Genomic DNA, 19262 nt, shown 5'->3' with positions numbered 1-19262 from the left:
TGGCACTGACTGTGTTACATTATTTCCTGATAACAATGGTGCCAATGAACATCTCTGCTGGCTGATAGCCCACTCTCACAAGCTCCTAGTGGCAGCTCTCAAAACACCCAGCTCAGCCCTGTGGAGGAACCACAGACAAGTTGCAATAGGGATAGCAGCCAAAACAAAGAACAAAAATGGATGTTGGAGAGGGCAGAAAATGAATCTCACGCTTAGGAGAAGACAAGGGCTCTAGGAAGCAAAGAAGGCAAAAGTCAGTGTTACAAATGTAGCTGATTAGTTGAAGGAACTTGAAATTATACCTGAATACATAAATAAAAGGGGAGCAACAGCAGAATTGGAGGGGCTCTCCACTGTGCCTTTTCCAATAGGAAATGTATACTATTATAAAGCAGCAGGCACACTGGCCAGATTTGTCACTGGTGTTATTCCACCTCTTTGCTGATGTAAACATCAGCGAGAGCAGAACAGTAGCTAAGGGAATTGCACACCCTCAATTTTCACTTTTCTCCTGGATGACTGCATAAAGCACTGTTCCCAGCTACTACATTATTTAGAACATCATCTGCAAACACCTGGAAACATATTTCTTGCTTCGGTTCAATCACTTGCCTTTTATACCTTCTCCTTAATTTACTGGCATAGGAAATAACAAAGGCTGTCATCCCAAATGATTCCTTCAGATAATTTGAAATGACTCCAGCAATGTGCTACCTCAAAACCATTTTTTTAAACAACAATTTTTATCCCTTATATTTTAGGATGTAACAAAAAACTGTGAAAGTGGAAGCGTGTTTAGAAGCTGCACTTTCTAAATAGTTAATGACATTTTGTTATGGTTAATGGAGGAAAACTCAGGGGAACCATAGTGGCCAATATTCTGTGGTATGACTTTGAGAACTGGAATATATGCTGCCAGAAAAAATTATAGTAATGCTGCTCTATTTAAAGAGGAAGTGGTCTCTGGGGTACAGTAGTCCCTAAAGGAGTTAAAAGAGGTATCAGAGGAGCCTCAGCGAAGCATCAGCACTAAGCTGAGACCCTTGTGCCCACTTCCATGAGCCCTTCCTCTCCAAGCTTAATAGACCAAACCGTGCACATCTCAATGAACACATGAGAGAGATTTTCCTTGTTAAGGGGGATAAGGGGACACAAGACTCCATTCTCATGCTGCATTTTCTGGAGTAAAACACCATTTTGAATGAGCTACAGGGTCTAGGAGCATCATGAGGTGGATGACGGTCATTTGCCTTGATTACCACGGTCATGGGTTTTGGGGAGCAGTGCTCCCTATAGTATGTTAGTGCTTCCTGCCTAGGACTGCATCCCTGCAGTTCTGCCAGCACATGGGGCCACACATGCATCCCTGGACTCACCTATGAGAAGCTCAGTGAGTTTCTGGAAGGCCCAGAGTCTTGTCCTAGCCCAGCTGATGTTTCTGAGGTAGTATGGGGAGCACTCTGCCCTTCTCCTTCCAACATTTTCAAAAGTGTCTTTAATCAGCAAGCCTCAGAACAATTAGACATTCTGGAGCTCCATTGGGCATACATTAACTTCTGATTTGTGCGCTGGAAAGGCAAGGACACCTTGCTTTGCTGACTGGAAAGCACAGAGAGTGAGCATTTGTGAAGCATGGCAGCAAAGGAGAAGTTTATATGTTGGTTAGCACCACAACACTTCTTGTCTATAGACCCCTCTGTGTCACGGTCATCTGCCAAAACACAGCACCTCAGCCACAGCATCTGTACCTACAGAGAGCAGGGAGAGAGGACAAAGCCATGTGTGCAACCCTACTGCCATTTGCTTCTTCGGACACGTTGCCATGCACAAAGCTTTGGTATCGTGGTCTCATATTTGACAGCTCTCCACTCCTTTCTGAGGCTGCTAAGGAGAGTCCCTATGACAATCATTGAATTTCAGCCCAGATCACATCAAGAGGAAGATAAATGTGTGTCTGGCAGGACTGTCAGACCAATGGCCCAGTTTTCATGTCTGCCAGCCTAACGTAACATTTTGAAATCCACACAGTCTGATCACTATATGTAAATGGCCTGAACTCAAAGGTGCCCAACCACCTCTGAATAACCATAATGAAGTGAGAGAGAGAGAGGCAGACAGCTGGCAGCTAAATACATATAAACGTGAATATATACTTAAAAAATTGAATTTAAAGCAAATATTTTTGAAAACAGTTGTTTATACTTACAGTAACAAATAGCACTCTGTCTTCCTTTGACTTTCTATAAATACCATAGCATCAACTTTGAAGCCACTCTGGTCTTAATCTGGTTTAATAACACAGATCTCAGGCAGAAGAGAATTGCACTGATCAGCCAAACTTACAAAATAAATTTATACTGTGGTAGAAAACTGCACCAATTCCTCACCTTTACAGAGATTTCAACAGGTTTGGGACCAAATAACTGTGCAGCCCACTACTGTGTTTCCCTTATTCTCATGCCATGTGCTCTCAGTGCTTTACCTTGAGCCAGCTCTGGCACAGGCCCGATCAAGCAATCTACAAAAGCAGTATGAAACTACCTCAGCAAAAAGAGTCGTTTAGTTAGGATGGTGAGGTCCTCCGTGTACATAGGTACATTCAGGAGCAGAGGAGGGAAAGAGATCTCACTCTTCAGTATCAGGAAGCAGTGATTTCAGCTTAGCTCTTGTATGGGTCCATATCTGAGGCCTCACAGTAGGCACTGTGAGAACAAACAGCCCTTCTTGCCTCCAAAGATGCTGACACTGGCAAGGCAGACATGAGAGGGATTAGGAAAAATAATGTTTGCAGGAAAGTAATTCATCTCCTGTCACTCAACCATTCAGTGATAGAACTGGCTACAAAGAACCCTTACAAATTAGTGTCTGAACAAAGTTATTATCCCTTCCCTCAAATTTATTTCAGCATTTTGAGGATATGTATATATATATATTTATTTATTTTTTTGCTGTACTCAGCCATCTTCTCTTTCAAGTAGCTTCTTCTTGTTCATATGAAGCATGGTCAAAATATGATGGCTGTATCATAAGTCACACATCCCAAACTGCCAAAGGCTAAATGCAACAGAACACACGCAGTAGAACTCCAAGTAAAACACTGGAAAATATTAGTTGTGGAGACATAAAGCCATTTTTTTTTCATGTGGAAACTCACCACCTTATTCTTAAATTCACAGAAGAAATAGTTAGCAGTGAGGGAGGAATCTTTCCCACAGAAATTAATGGTACATCTTTAGAAATGGAGAAATTTTAGAAGAGATACCATAAACCACCACATCAAGTAGATCTCAGCAAATACTTTCTGTTCTTTCTCCTGTGGAAGAGCTCTAGAGAATTCAACACAGAAGTTTTCCGAAAGCTAAATTTTTGAAACCATTCAGTAGTCATTGATAATTATGATACAGGACACCTAGCATATTCCTGCCCCACCTAAGAGGAAAATGCTATACAACTCTAACTTTATAGGTTTGCAGCAATGGTGAAAGGAATTATTTTGCCCTTAGGCTACTAAGGAATAGCTGGGTTTAGTAGCACTCAGAAGAGATTTAGACAGTTATATGGCTAATGAGAACATTCATGGTTATGTAAGAAGGAATAAATAAAATTAAGGCTATAAGCAATCATTCTTCAAGTCTAGAGAAAACCTCTCCATAGCAAACTCTTCTGTGAAGACCTGAAGTAAAATCTTGACCTTCTTAATATTACTAAAATTATTTGAAAGTAGATTGGATTTCCATCAAACTTGCTTAAATGTGCAGCTTCCCCTAACTGCATTAGGCTATCTGTCATCTGCAAAGCTATTTCTTTCTCACAGCTTCTGAAAATAACCAGTATAGCTACGGATGAGTAGCTAGTTAGACCTTGGGTCTAAACCAAAATGACAATAGTTATCCTCCTTCTATCTTCATTTTCAAGAACTGAAATTAAATATTAGCTCTGATTAGCAAATAATAGACTGCTAGTCTGTCTGGCTCAGGTACTATCGCAGTCCCTGATAAAAGAGATCAGAGCACAGTGTGTTCCCTAGCAAACTGCATCATCCTGTTCCTAGTGAGCAGCAATAGATAGGTGCTGATTTATTCATGGAGAAGCTCTGTTCCAGTCTCACTCTGAGTTCCTTTACATTACCTTCAGTACATGATCCCCGAGAGTCCCCAGCATTACTTGTTATGGACCACTAGTGCTCACAGCATCTTGCATGTACAATTCTCCCATCTTCACCCTCCCTTTGCCATCTATCAGCTGTTCCCCAGGAAGGAGACATGAACAAAATCCTGCTACATTCTCCTTTATTCTCCTCTGTTTTTCCACCCCCTTGTCCCTCTCACAGACATACACGTTTCCCTCCTATTCCTTCCCCAGCAATTCTGCCTCCAGCCAGGTGCACTGCTTCCCCTACCAGTGCAGCAGACCATAAAAACTACAGACCTCATGCAGGGCAGAGACGTCACATCATCCTCCCTGGGTAAGCCAGCAGATCTGCAGGGTGCATCCATGACGTAACAGAGCCAGATGCTGAAGTCTCCCTGCTTCTCTTAGTGGTGCGTTCAGTTGTTTACAAGGTGATGTCTCCAGAAGCCTACATTATTAATTGTGATTATGAATGTGTTGTGATAGGATTTGAGATTACTCTTTTGATGTTTGCCTGTACAAGCCAGGATTACATTACTTCTCTCATGCTATGAAGAATGACTACAAAGGGTATCTAACAGTGTGAAGAACTGCTTTCCTGCTGCTGCTGGTGACAGCATCACCTTTGTAAGCCATGCACCCTTTGGTGCCTTGTGAAGGGGGTATTCTCCTTAATAAAACAGTCACTAAGATGATTGACTAACAGAGAACTAAAGTGTTAAATTAAAATCATTTTTTTCTTCCCTCATGCTTAGACCCTCCACTATTTCTGTAGAGGTAGAAGGAAGACACAAATTCAACTGACAGATAACACGCTTAACTGAGATCAAGGGCTGAGACAGGAAGTGATCTGTGCACCTGCTGCTTAGTTTCTGCAGAATGGTGAGATGTGCACGATGAAATACTTATAAATGCTGCAGAAGTTGTCAGCTTTTACTCAGTAGCATCTTTTAAGAGATCTTGCACAAATCAGTAAGGAGTAATTCTCAAAAGCTTTTGAAGTAATAGGTGCTCATTACTCTTGATTTTCAAGGAATTCAATGTAAAACCTCCTCCAGCTCTTTTGAAGAGCTAGGTTCAGTGTTCATGAGCCTCTTTTTTTGGTTTCTGAAATGGAGGGTCTTTTAATCTAATGCCCAAAAGACCTCGAGGATCTCCAGATGAGCACTGTACTACATTGCTTTCACTATCCCACTAAATGATCTCCAAGTACAACCATTAACAAAAGAAAACCACTACATTAAATAAGATATACCAACTTAATTTTTGCAGAAAGCTGAGTGAAACCATTTGTTTCCTTTCAGGATATTCAGCTTGCAGATACTATCTTTAATGAACTTCATAAAAGCTACCCTTTTGTACCTCCTCATGCTTCTGCCACAGGTATATTGAAGCTACCCTATACGTACATTGCTAAATATTCTTCAGACGTACGCCATAAGGGATTAACATTAATGACTGTTGCTGGCTACAAGTGATAGCAGAGAGCTGTTAACTCCTCCCTTTGTACTGAACAAGGTTGGGGTGAACTGACATGAAGAACAGCCAGAGAGATATCATCACCAACAGCCAAGACAGATCCAACAGCAATACCATGCCAGCTTAATGGATAAAATATAAATAATTCCTTGAAAGGGGAAGAAAATTGGTCTGGGATAACTTGCAAACTGATTTGCACTCCTTTCTGCAGTAAGAAATGGTCAGTTCTTTCCATTTACCTCTGCTGCACAGGCACTAGAAAAATAAATCATATAATCAGAGAATGGTTTTGGTTGGAAGGGACCTTTAAGATCACCCAGTCTCAATCCCCCAGCTATGGGCAGGGACACCACCCTCTAGACCAGGTTGCTCACAGCCCCATCCAGCCTGGCCTTGAGTGCTTCCAGGGAGGTGACATCCACAACCTCACTGGGCAACCTGTTCCAGTGTCTCACCACCCTCACAGTGAAAAATTTCTTCCTAATATCTAGTCTAAATCTATCTTCTTCCAGTTTAAAAACATTTCTCCTCATCCCGTCACTACATGCCCTTCTAAAAAGTCCCTCCCCAGTTTTCCTGTAGGCCCCCTTCAGGTACTGGAAGACTGCTATAAGATCCCCTTGGAACCTTCTCTTCTCCAGGCTGAAGAGCCCCAGCTCTCTCAGCTTGTCCTCATAAGGGAGGTGCTCTAGCCCTCTGATCATCTTCATGACCCTCCTCTGGACCTGCTCTAACAGCTTAATGCCAAATAATCAACGCAATGAACGTTTCCCCTGAGGTAAGGCAGAACTAGCACTGTAGTGAGCAAATTCTGCATGAGAAATTCTTCTAAGACCAGAGTTCAAAGACCTGTGTCAGTACGCCCAACACTTCAGGGTGGATGCAAGGGTACACAGTTAAACCAGAATTCAGTTTTGAGCCTCCCATCCAACAGAGATGCTAGATTTTTGCCCACTCTTGCCAGGAAACAGGGCTGTGAGCCAGAGCTCATCTGCACTGTCACACAGGATTTACGGAAATGGATCTAACATAGTAAAATCATCGTGTTCTTACAGTTGGGTGGCACGTTCCCAAGAGCATATAGTGAATCACAGCTCTGCTTCTACTCTTTGGATGACCGTAGCTTCTCTGTACATCTCCCAGTCATGTAAAAGGACCTCCCTTGGATGGAATTAAACACACACTTCATTTTCACTTCAGTTATGGAAACATTTCACTTCTTTCCCCTGTCTTGTACAGAGTGCACAAATTTCTAAAGGCATGTCAATGAACTAGCACTGGCTATGCCTTCACTTCAAATTGCATTCAACAGAAGGAAATAAAAGACTAACAACTCCACAGACATTTTTACTGTCTTGTTGCCAGAAAGCGCAGTTTCTTCTCTGACCAGCCTGGAGCTCCTGCACTTTCATCTTTGCCTGCTATATCTTCCTGTGTCATCTGGGGCAAGGAAAGAAACCAAAGAGGCAGTAATGAAAGAGACTGACTGTACCCCCTGCTTCTTCCCCCCCCCCCCCCCCCCCTTAAAAAATACATATGCCTTGGATTAACTCCTGTAAACTTAAGCTGTTAACTACACTGGGAATCAAACATGAAAGTAGTCCCTCTTTGGCCTTCCACTTGGTCACTTGTTTGGAACTGAAATGTTCAGAGAAAACCTGGGTTAATCACTGAGTAGGATCTTTAGGATCTCAGTTTCTGCTGATTAAAGCATTGCTGAGGTTTAGGAAAAAAGCAGTCAGAATTTATCTTCTTTTCCACCTTGCTCTTTGTTTCAGAGTGCATCTGTTCTTCCTTCATTTTCCCCCACCATTCTTAGCAATTATCCTGTGAAAAACAAATCCCATTCCTAAACGCTCAGCAACAGATATGGACAACTTCCCATTGTCTTCCCTCATTCTGTACTATCTGGGAATTCCAGTCTCAGGTGTCATACAATTCTACACAATTCCAGAAAAATTTTGCAAGCAAATACCACAACAAAAGCTTCTGATGATACCCAAACCAAAATGAAGTACAGCTGAAACTGTTCATCCTGACCAAAGGGTTCCTGTATACAAACATAATAATTCAATAGATTACCAGCCAGTGAAAATATGTCCTCTCTGTACTGGGCAGGAACATTTGCTTTGGATTCTAGAGTTTCTGTGGCTGAACACTAAGTTAAATATTAACCAGTTCGACAGTTAGTTTATTTTTAAAATCTTGATAACTATAATTAAGTGATGCACTTTGTTACTTTCAGTCTCCTTGGAACACTCAAATTCGCTTTATTAACACAGTATAAATATTTTTAATTTTAAAATAGTTTAAAGAAATACAAGATTGAATCTTATAGAAGTCCTCTTGTATTAATTCTCTTGAATTACAGTGTGGAATATTCTTGTTAATGTTTGCTTTCAAATTATGTTTCCTAATGGGCATTAGAAAAATCCTATGTTTGTATACAGAGATTTTAAAAAGCATAACAGAGCCAAAACCTGAACAAATTGTCTTTGGAATCATGCTGATTTACAAGGGATCCCAAATAGGCTAACATTCCTATATCAACATTTTTTGTTCAGCTTTGGCAGTACCATAAACTAAATGTATTTCTCCTTCGTAATTACAATTTGGAATATTAGTTAGAAACTGGATATAACTGTCAATGTAAATATTATCTTTTTTGAATTTAGTAAGGGGTTTTCTAGTTAAGTCAAGGACCTTTTCATTCCTCCTGATCTAAAATGCATTTCCTTCCTGTTTATAAAATGACCTCCTTCCACAGACAGCTACATCTGAACCACCAAAGCAGCATCTGATCTGAATGGGACTTGGCATCTGCTTACATCCATGCACAACACCATATATCTTCAGTGGTTATAAGCACAATCTTTGCATTAAGCAAACTGGCAAAAGCATCGTACCGAATTGAAGCCTGCTTGTATTTACAGCATCCTTAACATTCAAATTTCTACCACTTATCTCCAAGGACTTTTAGAATACTTAAAATATGGTCTTAAATGGGAATCTTCATTAGCATGTATATCACGTGCAGCTTCTGCTCAACAGTTGCTTACAAATTAGATGTAGCGGGAACTGTCTCTGACCTTCAGTTAATTATTTTATATCACTACTGAATTTCAAGAACACCAGAGGGTATCTTTTAGAAAAGACCAGCTGAATATTTGAGAAACAGAAAAGTGACACAAGGTCATCCATTTAATAGGATAGTATTAGCATCCTGTTCTGAGGACCTGAAAGCAATCCCCTACCCAGCCCCACTGGTCAGAGGGCAGCAGTGAATGACTCATGGGGAAAGAGAATAATTTTTTAGAAAGTTTCGTAGCCCAAACTTTAACAGATCATTAAGGATTTCATTCACGAGAACCCTGACTTAAATCTTGCTGAGTTTATCTCTGAATCAATGGAGCAGAGACAAGTTCAGTCAGGTGAGAACTTTTCAGGATACAGTAACTTTAGAAGTAGTTATGTTTACTGACACACTTGTCTGGACTGCAGCTTCTGAATGTGGTTTGCCTTAGTTGATCCATCCAACATGCAAATAATTAGAGAAGTACTTAGCTGGACTCTACCAAGTCCTAGTAGGCAGTCTTCCACCTCTGGCTACATACGGGAAATACAGTCTTGCTATATTCCTGAGTGTCAACAGTTTACGGGCGTTTGGCATGGTTCCGTGACTAATGGGACGGGGGACCCACAGACCCACACCCCAGGAAAAGGGAAAAGGGAAGAAGGGTAAGGAGATGGCCCTGAGAGCAAAGAACAGCGGCAACAATATGAGGATAAACAAACTAATTTACTAAATAAGATATCGGAATGCAAAACAACACACTATAATACAATATAATTACAATTTAAGCTGATAAATCCAATACAGAGAGAGAGAATGTCCCAAAATCAAGGTAGGCCTTACTCTACTACCGACGATAAGACGGCTGGAGAGCGAGGTGCTGCCAGGACAAGAGACGGGCAGAAAAAGGGACGAGGTCTCGTGATCTGCAAGTTTTTATTTTTTTCCTCTGTCCGGAAATGGTAACAGAGGAGCAAAGTACTCTGGGGAATGTAGTAGTCCTTCTCTTCTGAGAGCCAGGTACATACAGTACATGATGTTATGATGTGGAATACCAATAACCGAAAATCGTAAAACCATGACACTGAGGAAACTCAGCTAATCACTTAAAAATTATATCGTAATGCAATTAGTGATAGCAATAATTGGACTATATTAACTTATTTCATCAACATTTATTTGACTGCCAATATAGCTGGAACTTGTCTTTTAAAAACTATCCTATATTTATTTGTCCTTATTCATTCCCTACAGCTCATTAATATGAAAGTAAATAAACACCCACCCACAATTACGCAACATGACAGTCAGTTCAAGAAAATCCTAAAGAATTAGCTAGGTTCAAGGGATGAATCCACATGCTTAGCAGATCAACAAAAATCCGTGAAGACATGAAAGAACCCAACTTTGCACTTAATTGGGATATGTACCCAATGTTCCCTCCAAGGTGTTTACATGGGTGAGTGGGACTGGCCAGGAAAAAGGACAATAAATGGTCAGGAATAAACACTCCCCTGTCAAAAACATAATTCAGAAAAGAGCTATATATTACTCTCCTCTGATTCTCCATCAAAAATGTGGAAATTACAGTATTCAGTAGAACCCAAGGGCAAGTTGTTCTTTGCAAGACTGGGGAATGACAGTGGTATCTGAGCATGCTATTTCACACGACTATTTTTTGTCAGACATAGACATGTGCAAACAGATCAATTTCCAAAACACTTTCATTTTTTTTGCATGGCCTTCCACCTGTCAAAGATTTGTCATTGTGAAAAGATTTGATGCTTGTGTCAGTCATTCCATCAACAGTAGAGAGAACCTCCTTATTTACTGCAGTCTATGTGAGAGGAGAACTGGACCAGAAGCTATGCAGCAAACAACTAGAATAACATTTTGGCAAGAAAATTAGAAAAAAAAAATGTATATATAAGTAAGTTTTCAGACCTTTTAGAAGGTGTTTTCTTACAACAGCTTCAGAATAGTCCCAGTTCAGCTTGTTTGAATCTTACTTCACCTGAACAGCCTCAAGAGACAGAAAAATGATACTAATGTCTGCAAAGCTCACAAACCTATCAGGAAGGCAGAAGCTGCACTCACCTGGAGCAGCCCTCCAGGATATAGACATTGCCCGCTGTTTCAATTCATAGCATCAAACCCTGAAAATAAGTGAATATTATTTCAAACACTGAAATCTTGTCAGTTCTCTGCTGTGCTCTGACAGGCAAAAGCAAAGCAATCTGTTATGCATCCAGACCTACCTCTGAGATGCCATATGACAGAAATTATATTCAATCACACACATTAAGCACAAAGTGATGGGAGATTAATGAATAGAAAGGAAATAACTTGGGGGGAAGGCACTTAGGGGGAAAACACCGACGTTGTGATGGTCAAAGCTGTGTAATATTTTTACTGTTTAACATCTTCTTAAATAAATTCTTATGGTATTTTTTAAAACCTTAGCAGAGTTTTAAGCTATGATTCAAAGTATAGTGAAATAGATCAGAAGACTCCTAGTGCCAACAGATCAGAGCACACAAGATACGAGAAAATAATTTTGCCCAAGGTTGTGCATGTTTTTTAATTCACTTTTGCTCATTAGTGATAACACGCGCTTTGGTGTGTGAGGAACTAAGTATTTACACACATATTCCACTTATGCGCAGCTTTGCAGACTGTTAGTGAAATTTCCTACACTGACACGTGATGTTTCAGATGTAATTATTTTAAAAACTGCATTCAATTGTTGAGTTTTTCCTCAGAGAGAACAAGCTTCTTACAACAGAGAGTTGGATTTTGAAATCATGAACATGGGTAAGTGTTTATAGACATGATCTGCTACACTGAGACTTACATTGTGTGTTTCTGTATAAAAGAATTATGTGGTCAAAAAACCAATCACTAAAAATGAAAGAGTTATTTCTAAAAAGGAGATATTCGCCTGGAGAAAGGCTATGCTTCTTAAAGTGTGAATTTGAGTCAGCTTTTCTTCATGTAAATAACCTTAGAATTGAAGTATTATGTGCAATGATAAGTTGTGCCATATTACAAAGATGAGAAGCAAATTAGCACCAAAGGAGGGATTGAACACCATAACAAATCTTAACAAATCTGAGAACTGCAGTGATAGAAATAGGTTGAGGTACAAGAAGGAGCGTGTGCTTACACATTTATTGGCGAAAATGTCTTCTATTATCTGACAACTCATCACTGGGAACAAGGAATAAGACAGAAGCGTTGAAAATCCAGATGACTCAAGTCTGTTTTCATGAAGCGCATTCAGCACCTGAGGTACAGAAACAATCTAGGTATTCCCATTTGTCAGTGGGCCTGTTCCCCTGCCAGCTTACAAACCCAGGATCAATGGCACTCAGACTCTGCATCCTTGCACTGTGTGAACAATTTTGCACTGCCTACAGAGATTTAGAGCTCAGTGTTACATACCCACAGTTGTCTGGTTAGTTGAATATGTTTCAGATAACCCATGGTTCATTACCTACAAAATTAATATCCTCTTAAACCAGAAATTAAGAACACCAAGAAGGAAAAAGAAACAAATGATAGAAATCCAGTCTGAAGAACTTAATTTAGCAGAAAATAATTTAAAAAAATTTCCTACTAATCAAAAACAAACGCTCTTCACAGATTGAGGAATGTGAGAAATCTATGTTGACTGTTCTGTGCTTTCATCATCTAAAAACCAAACAACAGAATTCTCTATCGCAGCTCGAGTGCACAGTATTTAACTGTCCCTGCATCTGCCAAAAAGCCACTTATTACTTAACTCACTGTTCGTAGATGTTATCACTAGAGACAAAAGCAAGGCTGAAAGAGGTAATTTTCTGAAAATAGGCTAACAAAGCTGAAGGACAAAACAAAACTTTTATTCAATATTCAGAGAAATTCTGGAGTCATCATGAATTTATTAACTCTCCCATCTGGTCCACTTATTTCCTGGAATTTCTTCTCTAATCAACTAGTACTGACTTAGATATATAACTAGCTAGATTACCACTAGATGTAATGCTTTATACACAAGAGAATTTTCCAGGGAGCACTGGGCTTTCCTGCAGATACTAACCCAGCTGTTCCAGCAACCTAGAGGATAACTTACTGCTGAAAATAAAGTCCCTCGAAATGGTCCTAGTGGCATCTCCATGTCCTGGCATGAGAGGTGTCACCTTTCCATCCTACGGAGGGAACTGACAGAGAAATTGCAGAGGAGCCTAAAGAACCCATACCCATGCATCATTTTAGATTGCAGGGAGCTACAGCTTGCCTACTCTCTCTGGGCATCTGTAAATATCTCTATTTGTAAAACTGAAAGTCAAGAAGAGAGGAAAGAAGGGAAATTGCACTTCCAAATTCAAGCTGACATTCACAAGCAGACAGAGGTCCCCAGTTCAAATCTGGGTGCCCTCTGACTGCTTTTTAGCTTTTAGAATGAATCTCTCTCTGCTCTCAGTGAGTTGATCTGGCTTGTAGTTTTTCCTACCACTCTGCTGGACCTCTTTCCACCCATCTCTCATCCCTGCAGCATCTCGCTCCCCAGCCGTCTCACTGTCAGTATTAGAGTAAGGCCTACCTTAACTTTGGACACTCTCTCATTGTACTGGATTTATCAGCTTAAGTTGTAATTATATTGTATTATAGTGTGTTATTCTGCATTCCGATATCTTATTTAGTAAATTAGTTTGTTTCTCCTCAGATTGTTGCCGCTGTTCTTTGCTCTCAGGCCCATCTCCTTACCCTTTTTCCCTTTTCCCTTTCCCAGGGCATGGGTCTGTGGGTCCCCCACCCCATTCGTCACAGAACCGTGCCAAACGCCTGTAAACTGTTGACATTTTCATTTTGACATTCTCATTTTGCAGCAGAGTTGTCCCTTAGTTCTTCGTCTCCTACAGAGACTATGACATCCTCTGGATGTCTGAGCATAAAGGGAAGCCACATTATAGGACTGTGGAGTCTGACATCACATCAGCTCCATTCTCATTGCACATGCAAAATTATTTGGTTAACTCTGTAAACCTTTCTGTATAAAATAGGAAAAAGAACTCTTCATGAGGAAAATCTTTGCCTGGTGATATTCTTGCCTTTGCATTAAGTGATGGGTTGAAAACAAATATCCCGGTTTCCTGGTGCCTCATACACTGTTATTCTTAATCCCTTAATCCTCTGCTGGCTTCCTACAAGGCAGCTGCTCCCAAAACCTCACTACTTGAAACTCCATCATACCTAGAAATCTCATTATTAATATGGGAGTAGTGCAAATGCAAGTAAACAAGCATTTAGACAAGGTTCAAGAAGAATCTCTTATGCTCTACAAGCAAAAGCCAATTGGAAGATCTTTAGAGTGAAGAGGCAAAAATGCAGATTCTGTATTGTGCCACTGGAAAGCTCAATAAACCAAGGAACTTTCAAGTCTGGGTGCCCTCAACATTTCCTCAGGCCCTGAAAGCCTTATTTTCTGTGGGAAAGAGGGCATCATTTATGTCAGTAGAGCCTCCACCACACTGAACTCTATAGCAGACATGATCCACCTCCAACTTTGTTCAGCTCAGGATTCAACACACAAGTCCGAAAAGCTTTGTTGCAGGTGAAGAAAGGATGTTTGCAATCTAATGATGTGTTTTTTATTCCTCAGCAGTAAAGCTCCTGAGAATCTATTGAGGAAAGTTAGGTACACAGCACAAGTTAATGTAGACGCTTGCTGAGAAACGTCTACTGTCTGCTGGCACCTTCAGATCTAGCTGTGGTTTAGAAAACAAAAGTGAGGAACAGAGCAGAGAATAGCTCTATTCTATGGCCTGGGAGCAGGACACGAGGTAGCTGAGAGGAGCTCAGGAAGATAGTCTGGTTTGAATACTTAAAACTAGTGCATTCACAAACAATGTCTTCATTGACTTCCTTTCCTTACCTTGCCCTATGAAAAACACCACTTTCTAGATAAATGATAACTAGGCAGTGGGAAGGGAAGGAGCAAATATGGTGACAGCTCTGGTCATGGAGGAAGTGGTCAACAGGTATAGAGAGACATAGAAAGCTGGCAGAAGAGATCAATCAGAAAAACTCTGCAGTCATAGAAAGTCATAGAAAAACTTCCTCAGTAGAAAACACAGCAGACATACAGGAAAATAATAATAAAAATAAAAAGGTGCACAACAGTAAAGCTTACCAGCATGATCTAGCAGGAGCCTTCCAGATAGACTTTCAGAGTTTTAGTAGGTCTAAAGAGATTGAGAGGCAGAATTTTTAGACAAGTGACTGAGAATGCCCCATCAGGCACCAGTCTGAATCTTTAGATGTCTTAATACTTTGAAAATCCCTTGTAATTGAACTATCCTATTCCAAGATCATCTAGACCAACCACATGTCCTGTAGGCATTGCAAGAAAGATCATCTGCATCTGGGCTTTAATTCTAACTGCTTTCTTCAGTGGGACAAGGTCTGCAGCTAAATGAAGATCTTATTCAACTTTTGGCTAAAAGATTGACCAGCATTATCCTTTAAGACTTAGAAATCCACTCAATTTGTACTGAAGTGGTAGGCTATGTGTTGTTGATTAGTTGTGATTTTCTAAAATTTCTCCATTTTTTTTTGTCAGAAAAAGAATGGCCCAGAGTTTTAAATACTTGGTGAAAACTAGAAATTCAGAATCCAAACTTTAGTTGAATTTAAAAATATTCTTCAAGAGATTTTCCTAAGCTTTTGTCACCCCAGTTACCAGTAAAAAGTCAAATTCAATAGGCATTTTCTGTTGGTTTTTTTTGTTTGCTTTTTTTGTTTGTTTCAAAAGCAGCTAAAAGTTAAAAAAGTTAAAAATTTCATTCAGCCCATTTTGCTTATTTCAATTTTTTTCTTCTTTATACGTTTGATTTAAATAAAGGGAGGAAGAAAAAGGAATTTTGAAACTCCACTCCAAAAATTCAGTTTCTAAACAGCATTAAATTAAGTATAACAGCATTGCCAAAACAATGAATTTTTAAATATCAAAATAAATGTTTTAACATTTACAGGGTCTTCACTGTTTATTTTCATATTAAGTTTTTCATGTAATGTGACTCAGCTCCCCAGGTATTTCTAGTCCCTATGACCTTGTGATGCTGACATTTTTTTTTTCCTTTTTTTTTTTTGTGACAAAGTTATTGTTTTCTGGGGAAATGTCCTCCAGGTCTAACTGTGAGAAGCTGCATCATTTGCCCATGAATGCCATAAAAAAGTACTAACAATAACATGTCTTTGTTAATACAACTCAATCTTTCCTGTGCCTTTTGTGTGCATTGCAAACCCTGTTGCTATTCACCAGCTCTGGGGCCTCAATGTCATGCCTGCTGGCTGAAGTGTACTTGGTGCTTACTCTCCTTTTATGTGTTTGTACTGTGCTCTTGCTTTTTCTCAAGTCTGGAGCGACTCATAAAAAAAGCTGTTTTTTAGAGATTACTTAGGGGACAATGTGAGAGAACAAGTTGGAGTGAGGTATACTCTAGATGAAAAAGATGGATTAGTGCATCGTATGAGAACCAAAAATAAAACAAAAAGCAGGGGTACCTTTACAAGACACCATTAAAAAAATGCAAACTCCTGTACCAGAAAAAAGTTCAGTTCTGCACCTATTGTTCCACACTAAGGACTCTATTTCTGTGCAGCTAGTTTTGCTCTTCTGAATTACACTCACATTTATAGTTTCCTTGTGGTAAAGAAAACTTACAAATGCACATAAATTACCACATATGCTTTCAAATGGTGCAGTATCCACAAACACCAAAGCATAAGTACTTTGAATAGATGTGCTAGTTCTAGTAGAAAAACAGTCCACTTACGCATGCACTCTAAGATACTGATACAGACACCTTAATGGAAAATAGCAAATCTATAAGTTCAGCTTTAAACTCAATAAGATCAATAGTGATGGAGTTGCTCAGCATAGACCTGAGGAGTTCCAAGCCTGAAATGCTTTGCTGAGCAAGGAATGGTTTGCTCACCCTGAGGAGGATAGTGCAAAGAATACTTCCAGCTACACTACGCTTTGAGTTCCCCAAGCACTCAGCAGCCCCGAGGCTGGTTTCAGGTAACCCCATCTGCTCTAGAGTAATTAGGAAAAGCTTGGAGACAGCTTGACACCTCTACTCAGACACCTTCCTTTCGGAAACAGGAGATACAATAGGGTGGTTGTGGGAAGATTTCTGTTACAAGTGTTTGATGGTGAAGCCAGCCCTATGTGTTAGAAACTTCCCTTACTTTCAGGGTATTGGGTCTATCAGACTCAGGCTCCACTGGAGATAGGTACTGCTCTGCTTTGCTCTCAGGGAGAGACTGGCTAGCATATGTGGCTGAAGAGATTAATAACCTCTTAGCCTTTCTTTCTGACCCAAGAGGAAATCTTAATGTGACTACTCACTGGATTAGGGACATTTTTCACTATCAGCACTCAAATCTCCAGTTTACTCTGGTCATCTCTTAATACAGGTTTCTTGTGAGGGTGTTGCTGAGGAGGGAAGAGCAAATTCCTATTAAGATCATAATGCTAAAGAGCTAAACTACTGACTGCTCAGTACCTTTGTAAAGAAAGGAAAAAAAACTCCCTCAAATCTTGTAGAGGAGTGGGAGAAAATCCGCAGAGACATTACAAGGGAAATATTTCGTTTGCAAGGAAGGGAACATTGGTGGCTATGTCTGCAAATATAGGTGTCCTCATTAGGTCTTCCTTGAGCAAGAGCAGGATGAGAGACATCTTTTCTGCATCACAGCAAAGAGCACCGCATTAATTTAATACTACAGCACTAAACGCTAAGATTTAGGAAGGCTGAGAAAGTTTCTTATTTCACTCATCCAATAACGAGATGGCTGCCTGCTCTGTTGCCTCCAAAATAAGCTACATCATTGCCAGATAGTCTGATCCTTGTGACAGCATGTCCAAATTTTACCATTCAAACCAGCAGCCTCATTTTTACCCAAAGGAAAGGAAAAAATAAAGGAACTGGATGACAGGTAATTTGCAGTTCCTACAGGACTCTATATACCAAGAGCTCCTTTTGCATACATAGGAGCTAGACTAAAAATAAGAAGTTTCTTCTTGGCTCTATTCTCTTTTACATTTATGCCTGCAAAAAAAAATGTGACTAAACCTAGTTCTGAACAAAAGATAAAACAAAAACCAAAACAGAGCTCCAGTCTAATTTACCTACACGTTTCCTTTAGCCCTCATTCCCAAATTAGTTTAATCTGATAAATCTTGCCTGTCATAGAAATGAGGGCTTAACATGAAGTTCTAGTCCTTTTGAGGTGCAATGTAATCACTAAACTTCAGTAAATGATGAGAGCTGCTAGAATTCTGGGATTTGGGGTGCTGAATGACTACTTGTTGGTAGATAAATTCACTACTTCCCTACTTCAGGAAATGCTGGAATTTAACTCAGACTATCAAAGATGATAACGACAACAGAAAAATCTCAATTAACTTGAAAATTTTTTATCCCTTCATAGACTCATAATCTCTGTTGCACCGTTAACCACTGACCATTTTAGTTTTAGTCACACAAGAGATGCTTCTCTTCCTGAAGTAGGGAGGGCATGGGCTGATTTCCAGGAATGGGTTTTGCCTGTGGTTTTTTTTTGTTTGTTTGTTTGTTTTTGGTACTTCTTATTTCACTTCTGTCCTTCAAAAATCTTCTAGTTAAATTCCCCTACATGGCACAAATCACAAAATACAAATGCAGAAGTTTACCTAGATGGAAATTCCAAACAGTAACTCTGCCAGACAACACAAGCCTCCTGAAGGTGAAGGATCTGTATCTGTCAGTGAAATCAAATATACAGCAGTGCCGACTGCTCAGTACCAGAATCACAGACTGCAGCCAAATAGCTCTGATTTCTTAGTGCTGAAGCCCTAAAAGCACATTTTTGAAAAGTGATATATCTTGCCCTGGAGCTTGTAATCATACATACCTGCTGTGAAAGCTGAATGAGTCAAGCTTTCAGGAAACAGGATGCAGGAACATAGCTCTTCAACAGTGGCAAATTGAAATGATGAGGCATTAGCCCTGCAAAAATAAATACTACTGCAAGGAAACCCAAATGAAGGCTGAAACAAAAACTGAGAGCTTATTTCAGAAATTACAGAAATGCAGGAGTCAGTAATGACGTGAATCTAGAGGGATAAGGGGATTTTTCTCAGAACCTTCTTGTTTGCTGTAATGATGTTTTCCTTTAATGTACAGCAGAGCTTTCATACTGGCAATTGCTAATATCTCTAGATGAACTCTGATGACTTGTACTCCTCAGGTATCCTGGGGCTTTATCTACTAGCATGCTACACATTTAGGACAGATGCAGAAGTTAACATACATTATACTATCTGACAAACAGTATTTTTTTCTTTTTTAAAAAAAGACTTTCTGGGGTAAAAAAAAAGACTTGTGTTCCTTTGATGAGGAACTTGATTAAAATAATAAACAAAAGCAGCTTTAAAAAGTTAATCATAAAGCAAAGCATTTTCTGTTTTTAATTTGTGCATTTTTCTGGCAAGGAGGATGCATGACAAGAGAACAAGTCATATTTCCTTTTGGAGTGAGCTGAAAAA

At 39.8% G+C, this 19262-nt stretch overlaps 2 long non-coding RNA genes across 2 annotated transcripts in view; one reads left to right on the top strand and one right to left on the bottom strand.

Moving 5' to 3' along the window:
• The window catches only part of LOC110400041, a 178471-nt gene that overhangs the window by 91122 nt on the left and 68087 nt on the right, over nucleotides 1-19262 (bottom strand). The window lies entirely within an intron of this gene.
• The window catches only part of LOC110400042, an 86194-nt gene that overhangs the window by 66496 nt on the left and 436 nt on the right, over nucleotides 1-19262 (top strand). The gene's annotated exons all lie outside the window — the stretch shown is intronic.

Source organism: Numida meleagris, chromosome 5 (genome assembly GCF_002078875.1).
Source record: "Numida meleagris isolate 19003 breed g44 Domestic line chromosome 5, NumMel1.0, whole genome shotgun sequence".
Classification (NCBI taxonomy): Eukaryota; Metazoa; Chordata; class Aves; order Galliformes; family Numididae; genus Numida; species Numida meleagris.
The sequence above is the reverse complement of the archived record's forward strand: the minus strand, read 5'-3'. Positions and strand labels throughout refer to the sequence as shown.